At 34.8% G+C, this 14657-nt stretch overlaps 1 protein-coding gene across 6 annotated transcripts in view; it reads right to left on the reverse strand.

Moving 5' to 3' along the window:
- Positions 1-14657, reverse strand: part of PBX3 (PBX homeobox 3) — a 224580-nt gene that overhangs the window by 76118 nt on the left and 133805 nt on the right. The window contains exon 3 of one of the 6 annotated variants that reach the window (XM_082467809.1): positions 9989-10177. The exons of 4 other annotated variants lie outside the window; for them this stretch is intronic. The gene's annotated coding sequence lies outside the window, so the exon portion shown is untranslated. Of the gene's footprint in view, positions 849-9988; positions 10178-14657 lie in introns of those variants that run through there. One more of the 6 variants, XM_082467810.1, reaches the window with a different exon arrangement.

Genomic DNA, 14657 nt, shown 5'->3' on the forward strand with positions numbered 1-14657 from the left:
ACTTCCAGCAGTAGAATAGCACTTTGATACATACTGATGATGAAACACTCATGATAGCTGCTCATTATTAGTGGTCTCTGACCACATGCTTCAAATAAGCTCAGAAATCCAGAGAATGGCCATGTCCAGAAGACCACATGGAAAGTAAATGGTGTTTATTTGTTCTGAAATAAGGACTCTCTTCTTCCTGCGAATGTACTCATTACCATGTTGTAACTGGCTACACAGTGTTTTGCTAAAATTAGACCAAAGTTAGGCATCTTCTCAATTAGTATTTTGGAAATCTTTAATCAAATATTTCACAGATTAAATACGTGGTATTTTTAAAAACAATACATATAATCTACATATGATACAAAAATTTGGGTCAGAAACTACCACTGTGGAGAAAAATGTGTGCCATTTCAGAAAAATGGTCCTTTTTTCATTCATAATTTTTTTTCAAATGAAAATAATAGACCCCTGTTGAATTTAAAAATATATACAATACTTAGTCATGTACTTTAAGGTGATCAGTAAACATCATTCATATATACCTCATGGCAGTAAGAACCCTGCCTCTATCAGATAATTAATCTCATGCTTATCTTTGTATTCATTTCCTTTGCCTCTGCTGCAGCCATCTTCTTTCCCTTTTCTCTAAAATGTTCAAAAGTGAGTATATAAATTACAGTCAGTTGACTTCATTATGAATAGCAAATATCCACTGGTTCCCTTTTTTCTTCTGCAGAAAGGAATGTCCACTTTATTGTTTTTGTAATACCAAATTATCCTGATGCACAGGCACTGCTCAAAATAGCATACTAGTAAATACGGCATGGAGGTCACTGACGTATCCTCAGTACATTCCAATGTAACAGCACAGCATAAAGTTTTATCTGTATTGTTATAAAGGACACAGACTCAGTTTTATTGAAAGGGCTTCGGGAAGCATGGCATGATTATAGGAAACATGAACTTTACTACACTTTCCACATGATTTTACTTTTAAGTGTGCTAGCTCTTTAATATAAATACAGCATCTACTAATGACTGAAGAAGGCTTCTATATTTTCACGCAATAGTCATCTGATTGCATCTCTCTTAAGGAGTTTACATTTTGCTATAAATACTATAGATGTTTCAGTCAACGGTGGACTTTGAAAAGGATATTTGTGCTTCTCATGGTCGTATCACATCCATCACCCTATTCCATTAAAAACCATGTAAGTGTCTGAAAAGCACGACCACCCACATGGCATACAGAGGACAATGGCAGAGAAGCTTGAAAGCATTTTCCAAGCAGCAAATCACACAAACAAGACCTCTATGTTAATAATGCATTCCTTTACTTATAAATAATCAAAAAGGAATATTCTTAAATACAAATTACAAAAAAGTGGCTGGCTTGGCTCATAAAACAAAACATTATAGTGCAAATTTATTGATAATTTTCTCACAAACCATCTATTTCCTAGTGACCTGTAAATAAAAGCTTAGCTAGAAAAAAAAAAATCTATCTATATCAACTCTTTAAGCAAATAACCTATAGCAAAGATATCCAGACGTTTTTCATAAACACTTGACTTCCCAAAGCATATTCTAGATTTTGATACTACAGAGATTTAATCCCCCTCTAATAAGAAATTAATGCGTCACACATTCACTACAAAGACATCAAAATCAAGGTGGACTGAAAATTACAGCAATTAAATGTAGCATTGCTCATTAGAACAATTAAAAACATTTCCCCTCCAGAGATTAAAAATTTTTTTTTTCCAGTTTAGGGGTATTGGGGGCAGAAAGAGTGAGATGGGGCATACGCAAATGGGCATAGAAACAATTAATTAGGAAAGTCAATTTAAGGAGAATGAACATTAGGATCCTTTGGAAAAGCACCATATCATAATTACAATCAGTTTTTCCCCCCAGTTGCTTAGGGGGCAATGTGTAAATGTACATTTTCCCCCATTGCCTACTTATGAAAAAAAATGTTCATTATTCAACCCACTTTTCTGAAGAGGAAATACGTATGGATTAATATAAATATGATTGTAGATTTTTATTAACAGTATACCGATTTCAAAATTGGTAAAAGAAACCTGATTTTGAACTGGATGTTTTAGGTGGTAAACCATGGAAATGTCAACTTTGATTTGAGCTAACAAAAAGGAATTTAGAGGATGGATAAGCGCCAGGACCTTTGAATTAAATGAAAGACCAAAACACTCCACAGAATGTCTGCAATAACAGTCTCTACAGAAAATTATGAGGAACTACATAAATCCACCCTCTTCCTCTTCACACAGGCTCATTAAAGCTGTACTGACTCTCTGGGCAGCTATAATTCTGCTGACTGATACCCTGGAATCACCCTGTCAATACCCAGTGGTGTGCTGCCTCTCCAACTATCTCTGCCCCTAATATTCCTCTCTTTGATGGGATTTGCTGACCTTTAATCTGATGCTAGTTTACTCTCATCACTGAAGTGTAAGTCGGAGAGCAATAAAACGGCAACCTCACTGATTCAAAAGGGAGAGCTAAAGCCTGCTAACTGTGAATCTAACCTTTCGTAATGGCTCGCTCTTAAAGGAGGAAGCATGAAGTGGAAGGCAGCTAAAACAAACAATGTGTAATGCTGAGCACAAGATTTATTAGAATCCCTTTTGCATGGGTATTACAAGAGGACATCAGGGCTGTAAACAAGAGAGACACAAATATTTGCAAGGGAGACCAAAGTCCTGGTCAGAATACCCTTCTATGCCAATACAAATCTCAACAAGAGCTGTGCTATAGGAAATCAAACAAGATTAGATGAACGGAAAAACCTGGGATGACTCCAGGTGTATGTACACAACACTGGAGTAATAAAATCGTCATTAAAAATAAGATGTTTCTCTGTGATAGGGTACGAGACTATAATGACTGAAAACCAAAAACTCACATTCATAATGGGTCCCAGGGAATTCAGAGAGCTTGTGGCAATTAAATGCTTCCAAATAATTTTCAGTAGAATATTAAAGGTAGGTTAATAAGACCTCACATTTATTGAGTGTTTCCTATGTGCCAGAGCTGGCTCAAAGTGCTCTACTTGTATTCACTCATTTAATCATCTTAACAATCCTAAGAAGTAAGTACTATTATTATGCCCACTTTTATTATCATGAAACTGAGGCCATGCTCACAGTCACACAGCTAGACAGTGAAAGAGCCAGAATTTGACCCTGGATAGTCTAGCTTTACAGCCTGAACTCTTCACCACCTTTTGTACATATTATGTTAACAGAACCTAAAAGATAGAGTAACTGCCTAAAAGGAACATTCATCTTTATTTTATTTTTGTATTTTTAAGAGTTGGTTCTGGGTCATTTAAAAAACATCCTCACTACAAGACTCTTAGTTCATTTGTGAGTTATTCTTCACAAATGTGGTTTGTTTAATATGAGACAAATGATTTTGGAGGGATAAAAATAAATAATATTTTATGAATAACGTAAATTTTATTATATTTCTACAATTTTATTGTATTTCTCCAAATTAGTCTCTTAAAGATTATCATCAGGTATATTTTCCAAAAATGTTGACAAATAGGAAGAAGTGAGCAACAATTAATTTAAAAGTTGAAGTAATGAAATTTGAATATTTGACATTTTCAAGCAGTATTTATGCAAAAACCAAATGTATTATTCCATGTTTTCAAATAGCAGCAAATTCTGGGCTCTTTTAATAGAAAAAGAAAGTGGCATTCAGTTATTTATGACTGATCTCCTGAGGTTTCAACTATTTGGCCAACAAGCTTGAAGGGCCATAGACTGAATCACAAGTACATATATCGACAGATTAGTTTAATATCAACTAGTGGTGGTAATCGAACAAGGCCCCTTTTTACCTGCTTGCACAAAGACTGAGTGTCTTCCATTACAAATTAATCTGGTAAACAAAAAAAGAAGGATCTTTCAGGTTGCAAAACACATGAATCTATATAAAATATACACTAAATGCCAGAGAGTAAACAAAGCGGAAGTTATTGCATAACAAATCTCTTCCAATCCTCTTGGGGAAAACAGAGTCTGACAGTATTAGGTTCTAACAGGTGCAGATAGCAGAAGAATTACTTATTCATTCTACCAGAAAGAAAAAGGATAATAAAAAGCATAATTTAATTTATAATTTATGTTTACAAGTGTTATTTTTAAGAGTTATAGTCTGCGTCGCAGATTACTTGGTCTGGTTCAAGTTGACATGTTGCATCATAGAACAAGCCTGAAGGGTCTCCACAACATGTACAGTAATTAACACGTCATTAACACATTAACTAATACACATTCAGCATCATCAATGTTAATAGCATAATAATTAACTTATTGTACATAGCACGTAGCACCCCCTGGCACTTTTCAAAATAAATTTGGAAATGCATAATTTCAAATATTTTAAAAGGTAGCTATTCATATTGAAGTATGTTTCATCAATAAACATTTTTATAGCTGTACATGTGTGTTGTATATGTATTTTGAAAATGAGGCGTATTTAGTGATACTAGAAATTAAGTCTCTATCTGATTCAAGCTGTACTGGTACAAAAATACAAAGAACAAAGACAAGCCTTACTCTGTGAAAGAACTAGTAATACATTAAAAATTTAATACTTGGCAGGTCAAATCTGGATACTCTCTGCTGAAGACAACCAATATTAATGAATCAGACTACAGAGTCATTGTCTGGGATCCCAAAGGAAACAATAATGTGAATACAACAAATTCTTCTTAGAAGAGAAAATCCTGCAAAACTACTGAACAGAACATCATTGGTCAATGCTCTGATCATAAATACGTTAAACCTTATATGATGTTTTTGAATATGCATGCAAGCTAGATCCAGTTTTAACTAAAATTTTACTCTGATTTTATTTTTCAGTTTAGGTCTTCATAGTGAACATCTTTGCATAATCATTTGCCTCACCATTAACCTCTCTCCATATAAGAAATAATAATTTATTTTAAAAAATACAAGTTCTGTTTTATTTCCACAATAGATCTAAAAGATAGAAATAAAGCAGCTTCTTCAAGAAATGGAAGATTTGGGTTTCTCTAACAACGAAGGTGACACAATTAAAAGAAGGGCAAAGAAAAGACAACATCAGATGTCATGGACCAAACAAGGATCCTGTCAGATCAGGTAGCCACTTTTCACAGTTGATCTGGAGAACTCTGAGTAGTAAATTGGTAACAAGAAAAGAGTGCGAAAGGATGAGATAAACAAAATAAACACATTATAGACAGTCTACCAGGTGAACTCAAGTTAATTACTGCCCGGTTATTATTTTTAAAAATTTGAAACTGTTATTGGAAGTGAGACCCTCTGGAAAACGTAACTAGCTTGTTAATTGGCTCAACTAACTATCGGTACATAGGCGCCCCATTATGTACCAGATATATAGTCTTTTCCTTTATACTCTTTCATTCATGCATGTTTTCATTCTACAAACTTCTAGTAACTACCCATTATATGCACAGCACTGTGCTAAAACTCATATACAGCTGTTCAGTAGAAATTATTGATCACAACTAAGTAACTTCAGATTCCATTAAGAAACAGCTATTTCAGAAATGCAGTTTTGAAGTACAATTGCTAAATTTTAAATCAATTAACATATGTTATCTACTAAATTTAGTTGTACAAAATATCTATATTCATTTAGTTTTCATATGCAGTCAAGAAGCTCAGATAAGATTAAATGCCAGATAATGAATTTATAAATACCCTCTAAGTAAAAGCATTTATTTAAGAACATGAAATTTATCACTATCTTTTTCTTTATTTAAGTCAGTTTTGTTACCAGCTATCTTCAAACTCCCTGGCATTATTGGTGGTAGCAGGTAAACAGCACATCAGTTTGAGATCAGAGAACTAGTGAAAATATTAACAACCAAAAAAGGTGCTAAATTAAATTTTCTCCCAGCTTTAAAATTCTACAATTCTATAATAATGACACACACACACAAAACTAACAAAAATACATAAGCTTTAAAAAATATTTTAAGCTGCCTTTTAGAAAAGATTTAAGGACTCTCACCTGGTATCTAATAATAGCTCTCTTAATATTTGGTTAGAGAAAGAATAAATTATAATTTAATCCTTGAACAACAAAGTATCTCCCTATTTAGTTCTTGGTCTATGGGAAGAACCTGACAAAACACTCCACTTTTAAGCATTTAGTTTTCTAGGAATTACATTTTTAAAAGATCAGTTATCTGATAAAATACATTCCATATTCTGCACATTGCTTAGGAGCTGTGTCTCTTTTTAAAAAGTATCAAGTCATATTTGGAGGACTAGTATTATGATGTTAAAATATATCATTATATATATATATATATATATATATATATATATATATATATATATATATATATATACACACACACACACACAGTTGAGTGTACATAACTAGAATAAGACATTTGTTTTTGCTACATCTCTATTTGGTTTGTTTGGGTATAAAGCTACCTGCATATAAAGGCTACACTGTGGGTGAGCTGAACCATCGTCAGTTTATCCTGGGGTCTTCTGCACTACATACAATTATGCTGGGGTCACCTGGGTTATGTAGGAAGCCTGAAGTTTTAAACTGTCATTAGAATATTGTGGCTTGATTTTAACAATACAACAGTGCTTCTAATGATCTTAAAGGTAATTCACTATTCAGACCCCAAGCAAAAGATGCAAATGTACCACTGAAAGCTCCTTATTAAATACCCACAGGCTACATCTCTGTACAATAAGTGGTCCAGGTCTTTTTAGAACATACTAATTAGATGAACAGAGAATCAGAAAAATGCAAAACCAGGTCATGCAGCAAAAATGGTGAAGTGTTAAAAAAAAAGGGGGGGGGGTTAAGAGAAAAACAGCAAATAACTCCATCCCACCATTATTAAGAAATTATCTACAATAAGTAGGCAAAATAAATCATGTCAGGTCACTATCTGACTCACCCATATTAGGGTGGATATTACTGTTAAAGTTAAGTTTTAAGTTTATTGTCAGGGGTATGCTTAACTGATGATACAATACTATGAATAATACATTAAGCAAAAGCCCAATCTAAAATTAAATTTGCCTTGGGTTATCTCCCATTACTAGAAGCATTCAGAATTATTCTGGTTTATAAATGAAAGCTAATATCAAGAAAATACTTTTGGGGGCTTTACTCTTTAACAGTTACATACACAGAGGTGCCAAACCAATACCACCACCATTTTACAGAAGACAATGCCCTCAATTCTCAATTACTTCTACACAAGCACATATATAGATATATTTAATAGAAAAATATTATATTTGTCATTTAAGGTGTATCAAAAAATCAAATAATTTATTTTCATATGAAGTGTTTGGGCATGTTACCTTTTTTAAAGTCTCCTTGTTCTAATCCTAACTTTGTAGAAACTGCAAAGTGGAGAGTCTAGTACTACATTCTGGCAGTGAGGCACTGAGATGGTCACCAGGTGACCAAAAAGCTGTAAGACACTGCCAATGGTATTTTGAAGCTCTGTGATTTGTGCTCTGCTCCTCTCTCTTCATGTACCCTCTGGCAATATCACACACACACAGACTGCTCGCCATTCCACCACCCCCCCACCCCCGCCGCCAGCTCTCCCTCTCTAGCTCTCTCTCTCTCTCTCTAAAGACTGTGATATATACAATAAGGGAAAAAATAAACTAGGCATATGATATAAAGGGCTGTCATCGCATACGTTTTTTGGAAAACAATTTAGCTTCTTTAGAGGCACTTATTGAAACCAGCACTTTAGCAACATTCCTTTCAATACCACAGAAGTTTCTTTTATTAAATAACTTACTGGAGAAAAACACCCCCTGATGTCAAACTGGGGTGGGGGTTTTTTGTTTGTTTGTTTTTGGTACCAAATCAGTCCTGAATTCAGCCATTTCTATTTTAGTACTTGTGTATTATTTTAAAAGACTGTTTTACATGAATTTGGGCATTTACTTTAAACAATAAAATTGTACTCATATACTTTAAACAACTTTAACATTCAAAATAAAATAACTATGATACAAATAATCTTAGACACCCAGAAGAAGTACTAAATCAATCCACTACAACTCACATTTATGAAGCTTGAGCACTAGACTAGAAGCCAAGGATGTGCATCCTCATCTCGTATGTGCTGTACTATTTGGTTGTTGGCCTTGGGCAAGTTGCCTCCCCTGAGTCTCATTTCCCTATCTATGAAATGAGAGGAGTCAGCTAGACGTTCTATAGATGCCCTTCCCTCGACAGGTTCAGCATTTAGTTAGGACTCTCTGATAGTATGATTATAAACTATAACAATTGGTCCAAAGATTCTGAAATGAGCCCTAAAATTCAAAAGGCCGTTGAACTCATTTTATTTCCTCTGTAAAGCAAATTTGAATCATTATTACACTAAATTCTCTGAAATTTAACTTGCATCACATTCTAAAGGAGATTATAAAAGTTCCTGGGAGAAAATCTTGCTCTTCTCTCAGAATCAGGCTGTGCTAGAGAAGTGGAAGTAGAGGCAGGGAATGGGTAGTGGGAGGGTGTCCATACTGGTGAGGGTGTCCATACTGGGAGGCTGTCTATATTGGTGAGAACGGTAGCTCCCAACTGATAAATTTTATTCTAAAAATGCAAAACACTGCCTCAGGACCTCAAGTCTCTTTCCTAGCCAAGAGACCACCAGTCCACAGAACTATAGTGCAAGAAAGAGCCTCGGCATCTATTCCTTCACACAGTTGACTTGAGGCTCAAGTTACAATTCTTACATAAAAACCACTGTATTTAAAAAGCTGTACTCATTAAAGTAGGGTGCATTTCTGTAGTGCATTGGGTAGTTCTTCATAAAAGGAATGCTGTCTGTAAGTGAATGATAATTTAAATAAGTCACATTAATATTTTAATTATTATAAAAATGATTAAATAAAATACATATATTTAAAACAGCCAATCTTGAATTAGGGCTTGTTAAAGCCAGCTAGTGGTAAATATATAATCATGTAGTTTAAGGTCTTTACAGGATGCTATGCAAATGATAATTCTGCCCATGTCCGGTACAGAATAAATATACACTTGTACGGAAAGCTCCCATAAACTTTGATGCTGTTTCTTACTTCCATCCAGTACTTTTAAATCAGTTACCTCAAACAGCAGTTTTCCCTGCATAAACTAGAAGTATAGTAAATCTCAGTATGTGGTCTTTTAGACATGTGAATACATTTTGCTGGTATATATGGCATTTCAGAATGGTTTAGACCTCTAACTAATTTGTTGAAGACGATTCAAATATTTTAAACCAAAATTGTAAGTAACATTTGCCAGAAAGCAGTAATAGTGATAATTCTGAAAATCTAGAAAAGACTTCATCAATTCATACTTAGGTCACTTACCATTCCAAAACGTACTCTATTTTTTCTGGTACTCTCCATAAAGTCTTGAGTTTGATTGGATGATATAATAAGCAAAATAACTTATGAATGTTTTTTGCTCTCAAGAAGCTATTCTAAATGAATTAGTTCTCCACGAATTAATGAATTCATATTTTAAGATGCATTTGCAAAATGTTCTATCATTCCAATAATAATTTGCAACCTAGTTTAGAAATGTTAGCCTACCGGGGGGAAAAAGTCTAATGGGGAATGAATGTCATGTTTGCACAGAAAAAAAGGACATATGAATATAAAGCCCATATGTACTGGTTTTGACATGACACTGCATTTCAGTGATTTTATGCATATTATCTCAAATATTCAATAGCAATTAGATATACGTTTAACTACTGAAACCTTTTAAACAATGATTAAATTTTAAAAATCACATTAAATTACAATGTAATCTCTTGAAATCAATTATAAATGAACAGGAAAGGAAACAGTTAATATACTAATTACAGTAATTAAGAGTTGCCAATTTAATTATAGCTGGGGATATGAATGCTTTAACATTTGTTAGAGTGTAAAAAACAAACCTTTAATGCAGAGACTTTGTTCACAAACATCTAATGGAGACCTCCTCTACCTCACTCTGTGCTTCTCTGCTGACACAACAGCAATGGGTTCAGACTGAAGAACTTGTCAGCAATCAGGCAGGAGGAGGCTAATTAGCTTGCAGGTTAATGAGTGTGATGGCTCTTGACAGCATTTTGTTACAGCCTCTTCTGTATTTAAACAATAAATGATTACTTATATATAGTTGAGACATTCTAATCATAATAGCCAAGCCCACATTTGCTTTTCTAAGTATAAAATCAATTCCTTTGTTTCTAAATCAAAAATATATAAAATTTGCATTAGTTACATGTCTATCATATTCTTAAAATATGCTGGGAAGGAAATGGGCATTTAAAAAGGTAATAAATTGTACTTTATATAGATGTATGCCCTTTTGAGTTGAAAACTTCCATTGAAAGGAGGCCTGGTTGGTGAAATAATTGGGTTGCTGAATGATAATTTAAATATGGCAGCTTTTTAGTAATATGCAACAACTTCCCTTAAAAAAAAAAATTCAAGACTTTTTAATTTTTTAATTCTAGGTTTCTCTCTCTGTGAAATAGGTATACAAGGCACACGCAGAGGAACCTCTTCACTTACCTTGTCAGTTACTAGGGATTTGAAAACAGGTGGTGAATTAAGGAAATAGCTCTATAGAGAGATTAACCCATTTCATCAGCCAGTGGAGAAGGAAATAAGAACATTTTTACGCATCCCTATAATCCATATATTTAGTGGTAACACAAATGCCTTAATAAAAGCACTAAGGAAAAGAAATAAGTAAGTACTTTGCAACATTTTGATTTACTTTGTAAAGTAGCAAGTACTAAAATCTAAATAGTCTGATTTTTATTTACTTGAGAAGAAAATGATATGCGTCCAAGAAAACCTTATCTGAGAATTAAACTGAACTTTAGCTGCATAATATCAAGGGAAGTTATTTCAATTTAATATTCAGTGTTCCCTAGAAATTTGAGCACAGACATGGAAGAAACACCTGCTGAGATTCACACTGCTTTCTAAATTATTTTGCATGCATGAAAATATTATTTGTGTACCTTCTCACTACTGTATGATGAACATTTGAATAAAAACAGGAAAGTAATAAAACTTTCAAATATGTATGCTCTGTTTTATGTTTAAGAATAAAAAGTATTATATCCATCACAATTACAGTAGCCAACAAATAACTGTGCATCAGAAAGCTTTAGCAGGGCTTCCCTGGTGGCACAGTGGTTGAGAATCTGCCTGCCAATGCAGGGGACACAGGTTCGAGCCCTGGTCCCGGAAGATCCCACATGCCGCGGAGCAACTAGGCCCGTGAGCCACAATTACTGAGCCTGCGCGTCTGGAGCCTGTGCTCCGCAACAAGAGAGGCCGCGATAGTGAGAGGCCCGCGCACCGCGATAAAGAGTGGCCCCCACTTGCCACAACTAGAGAAAGCCCTCGCACAGAAACGAAGACCCAACACAGCCATAAATTAATTAATTAATTAATTAAAAAAAAAAAAAAAAAAAAGCTTTAGCAGACCTGGGCAGATTTAGTGGAGGAAAAAAGAAACTAGTGTAAAAACCAAAACGGTTGGAGAGTAAAAAGCTCCAGGTGTAGTGAGTGCCTATAATTTCCCAGGGATGAAAGAAATAATGCAAATTCAAATTCTGTGGTTACTTTGTCACTTTCCCTTAGTTATTTTGAATAATAAATCTTTAGAGTCAAAATACAAATATTTAAAGAATTTTCCATCGTTTGTGTGCTACTTACACATCTGAATTCTCTATTACAGTATAAACAATATATGAATATAGGTTTCTCTGTGTCAGGCGTACATTCTTAAATAACATAGTATTAACATATTGTTAGCTTACAGGTACAGGTATGTCTTATCACACATACATGCAGCCTACTGTACATTTTATAATTTTTACCCCTAAGATGGTTAATATAGATCCTTAAGCCCCAAAGGTCACCACAATGCTGTGCTAAATCCCGGTAGGTATGTGAGCAACTTTTCCTAAGCTCCACCCTAATTAAATTTTAGAGAATCAAAATTTTCCTCTAAGTTATATGATTAATTCCAACCTAGTGACTTTTTTGGGGAAACTGACACCTAGCCAAAATCACAACCCATTCTGCCTGTTTAAATGAGAATATTCCTCAGTCTGAAAAATTATTTATAGAGATTTTTTACTACCCTTGTATACTGCAATGTTATTTCCTTTCCCACACACTAGCAAAGTCCATTTTCACAACTGCTATAAAGCGGCATGTTCACAGCTAGTAAAACAACTCAATAAATAGCCTCACGAAGCTATAGCTGTCTCATATCCTTTCCTCAATAAAAACAGAGGTGAACTGCTTATTTTCAGCAGCACACTATGAGAAGACAGAAGCATTATGACTGCTCATACATTCTGACTATCATTTGCCACAAGCTATATCTGTCAGCATTAAATAAAGCTGCATTATAAATGTAAACAAAACACCCACATCTACAAAATGAGCTGTCCGCCATGGCTGTAGGCATGAATTGAACCCGCTTATTGACTCAGGTTGCTCTTTTTATTTATTCTTCTACAAAGACATGCATTTACTTTACCCTACAAGCATACTAGGTTTCAGAAAGGCAACTAGTCTTGTGCTAGAGCAAAAAGGCACATGTTGACAAATGCATATCTTAATAGGAACAGCATTATGTAGGCAAACATTAATCAATTGTTAAAAAACTATTTTAAAATGTTATCCTAGATCAAAACACTAAATCGTAAATAATCTGTGAACCTAATCCTCTACATATGTATTTATGCACTGTAAGAGGTAATTTACTATCAAAAACAACAGAACATTAATTTCAAATATCTAATGATAATGAAAGGGGTGTAATGATACTCACACAATTGTTCCACCCTCCACACCTCAGGTATTCACTGATAAAGTAGGGAGCTAAATACTGAGGGAGTTCACTAGGCAGGGCATAAAATTAACTCAAGCTACCAACAAAAAATCGTTTCTGAAAAAAATTAATATATCCTTTTCAAAATGCCTTTGGTACTTTTTCCAGGTGTTTTAGTCTTAGTGCAACTTATGCAGCCATAGTGATAGAAGAATGAAAGGGTAACAAATAAAAGGGTACCTAAAACTTTGTAATCTTAAAAACACTTTGCCAAGGGACTTCCCTGGTGGCACAATCGTTAAGAATCCACCTACCAATTCAGGGGACACAGGTTAGAGCCCTGGTCCAGGAAGATCCCAAATGCCGTGGAGCAACTAAGCCCGTGTGCCACAACTACTGAGCCTGCGCTCTAGAGCCTGCGAGCCACAACTACTAAGCCCACGCACCGCAAATACTTAAGCCCACACGCCTAGAGCCCGTGCTTCGCAACAAGAGAAGCCACCGCAATGAGAAGCCTGCGCACCGCAACAAAGAGTAGCCCCCGCTCGCCACAACTAGAGAAAGCATGCGCACAGCAACGAAGACCCAATGCAGCCAAAAAATAAATTAAAAAAAAATTTTGCCAGTTTTATTTTTAAAACTTCTGCAGAGATAATAGATAACACTGAATTTACTGCAATAAGTTTACATTCTCACTTAGAATGTTTCAAAAAAAGGAAGGACGAGGTCTTTTCTTTTTTTTTGTTGTCGCATGATAGGACATGATGCCAGAGAAGTAGAAATCTGCATTACAGACACACCAAATTCCTAGAAGTGAATACAGCTCTGATCATATTCCAACAGGTGTGCTGTGCATCAAAATTTTAGTCTATCTCCAGGCTTATTTTGAGAAGGACCATCATCGTGCCAAATCATGACAAGTGAAGGTATGTTTTCAAGACATTCACTACAAATGATGAGCCAGAGTACACATATAAGCCACCAATACACATGGATAACAGTAAAAATGAAATGCATCATTCTTTCAAACAACCACACGGGGTCTTTCTGTGCACTTGATCAAATAATTTCTCAATTAGTTTTCTCCGCTAAATTAACTGATTGCTTTGGCCTCGTGTAGGCAGAGCTACAGAACTAATTAAAAATATGCCCATGTAGCCAGAGACCACGGAACAGATTTCCAGATGACAGAGATCTAAACATATGCAGAGACCAAGTACTCCAAAAAGGTTAGTATCTGTCACCTGTTGAACATTCTTGAGCCACTTAGAAGTCTAAAAGTTTGTCCCTTTGTCCCTATGAACAAAATAGTCCACAGATTAAAGTCTAGATTTTAAAAGCAAGAAGTAAAATGCAGTGGTTAAAATATTAACACATACTATCACAGCTAATTCTTATGCAGGACATCCTCCCCTATGAAAGGGAAAGCATAAATGTTCCTTTGCTTTTCACTATTCCATAGATGGATATTAATTATTACTGCCTTTCCTTTCTAAGATAAGCTTGTTAACAAGAACTACAGGATTGCTTACAGATGCTATCCATATTGGGTAGGTTGCATCATTGTTTATGATGTTTACAGAAAAAAGGAAAATCAGTACAAAGAAAGAGTATGGCATAATTAATGTATTGTAGTGTAGTAATTTCCACTTTCTACCTCCATTTAAATAAAATAAAGCTCAGTAATGCCAGCGTAAATCAGGGGGAGCCACAGGGGAGCACAGCAAGGCAAAGACATTAAAGCCAAACCAAAGCCC

This window comes from Balaenoptera physalus (genome assembly GCF_965194825.1).
Source record: "Balaenoptera physalus genome assembly, chromosome: 7".
NCBI classification, from domain to species: domain Eukaryota; kingdom Metazoa; phylum Chordata; class Mammalia; order Artiodactyla; family Balaenopteridae; genus Balaenoptera; species Balaenoptera physalus.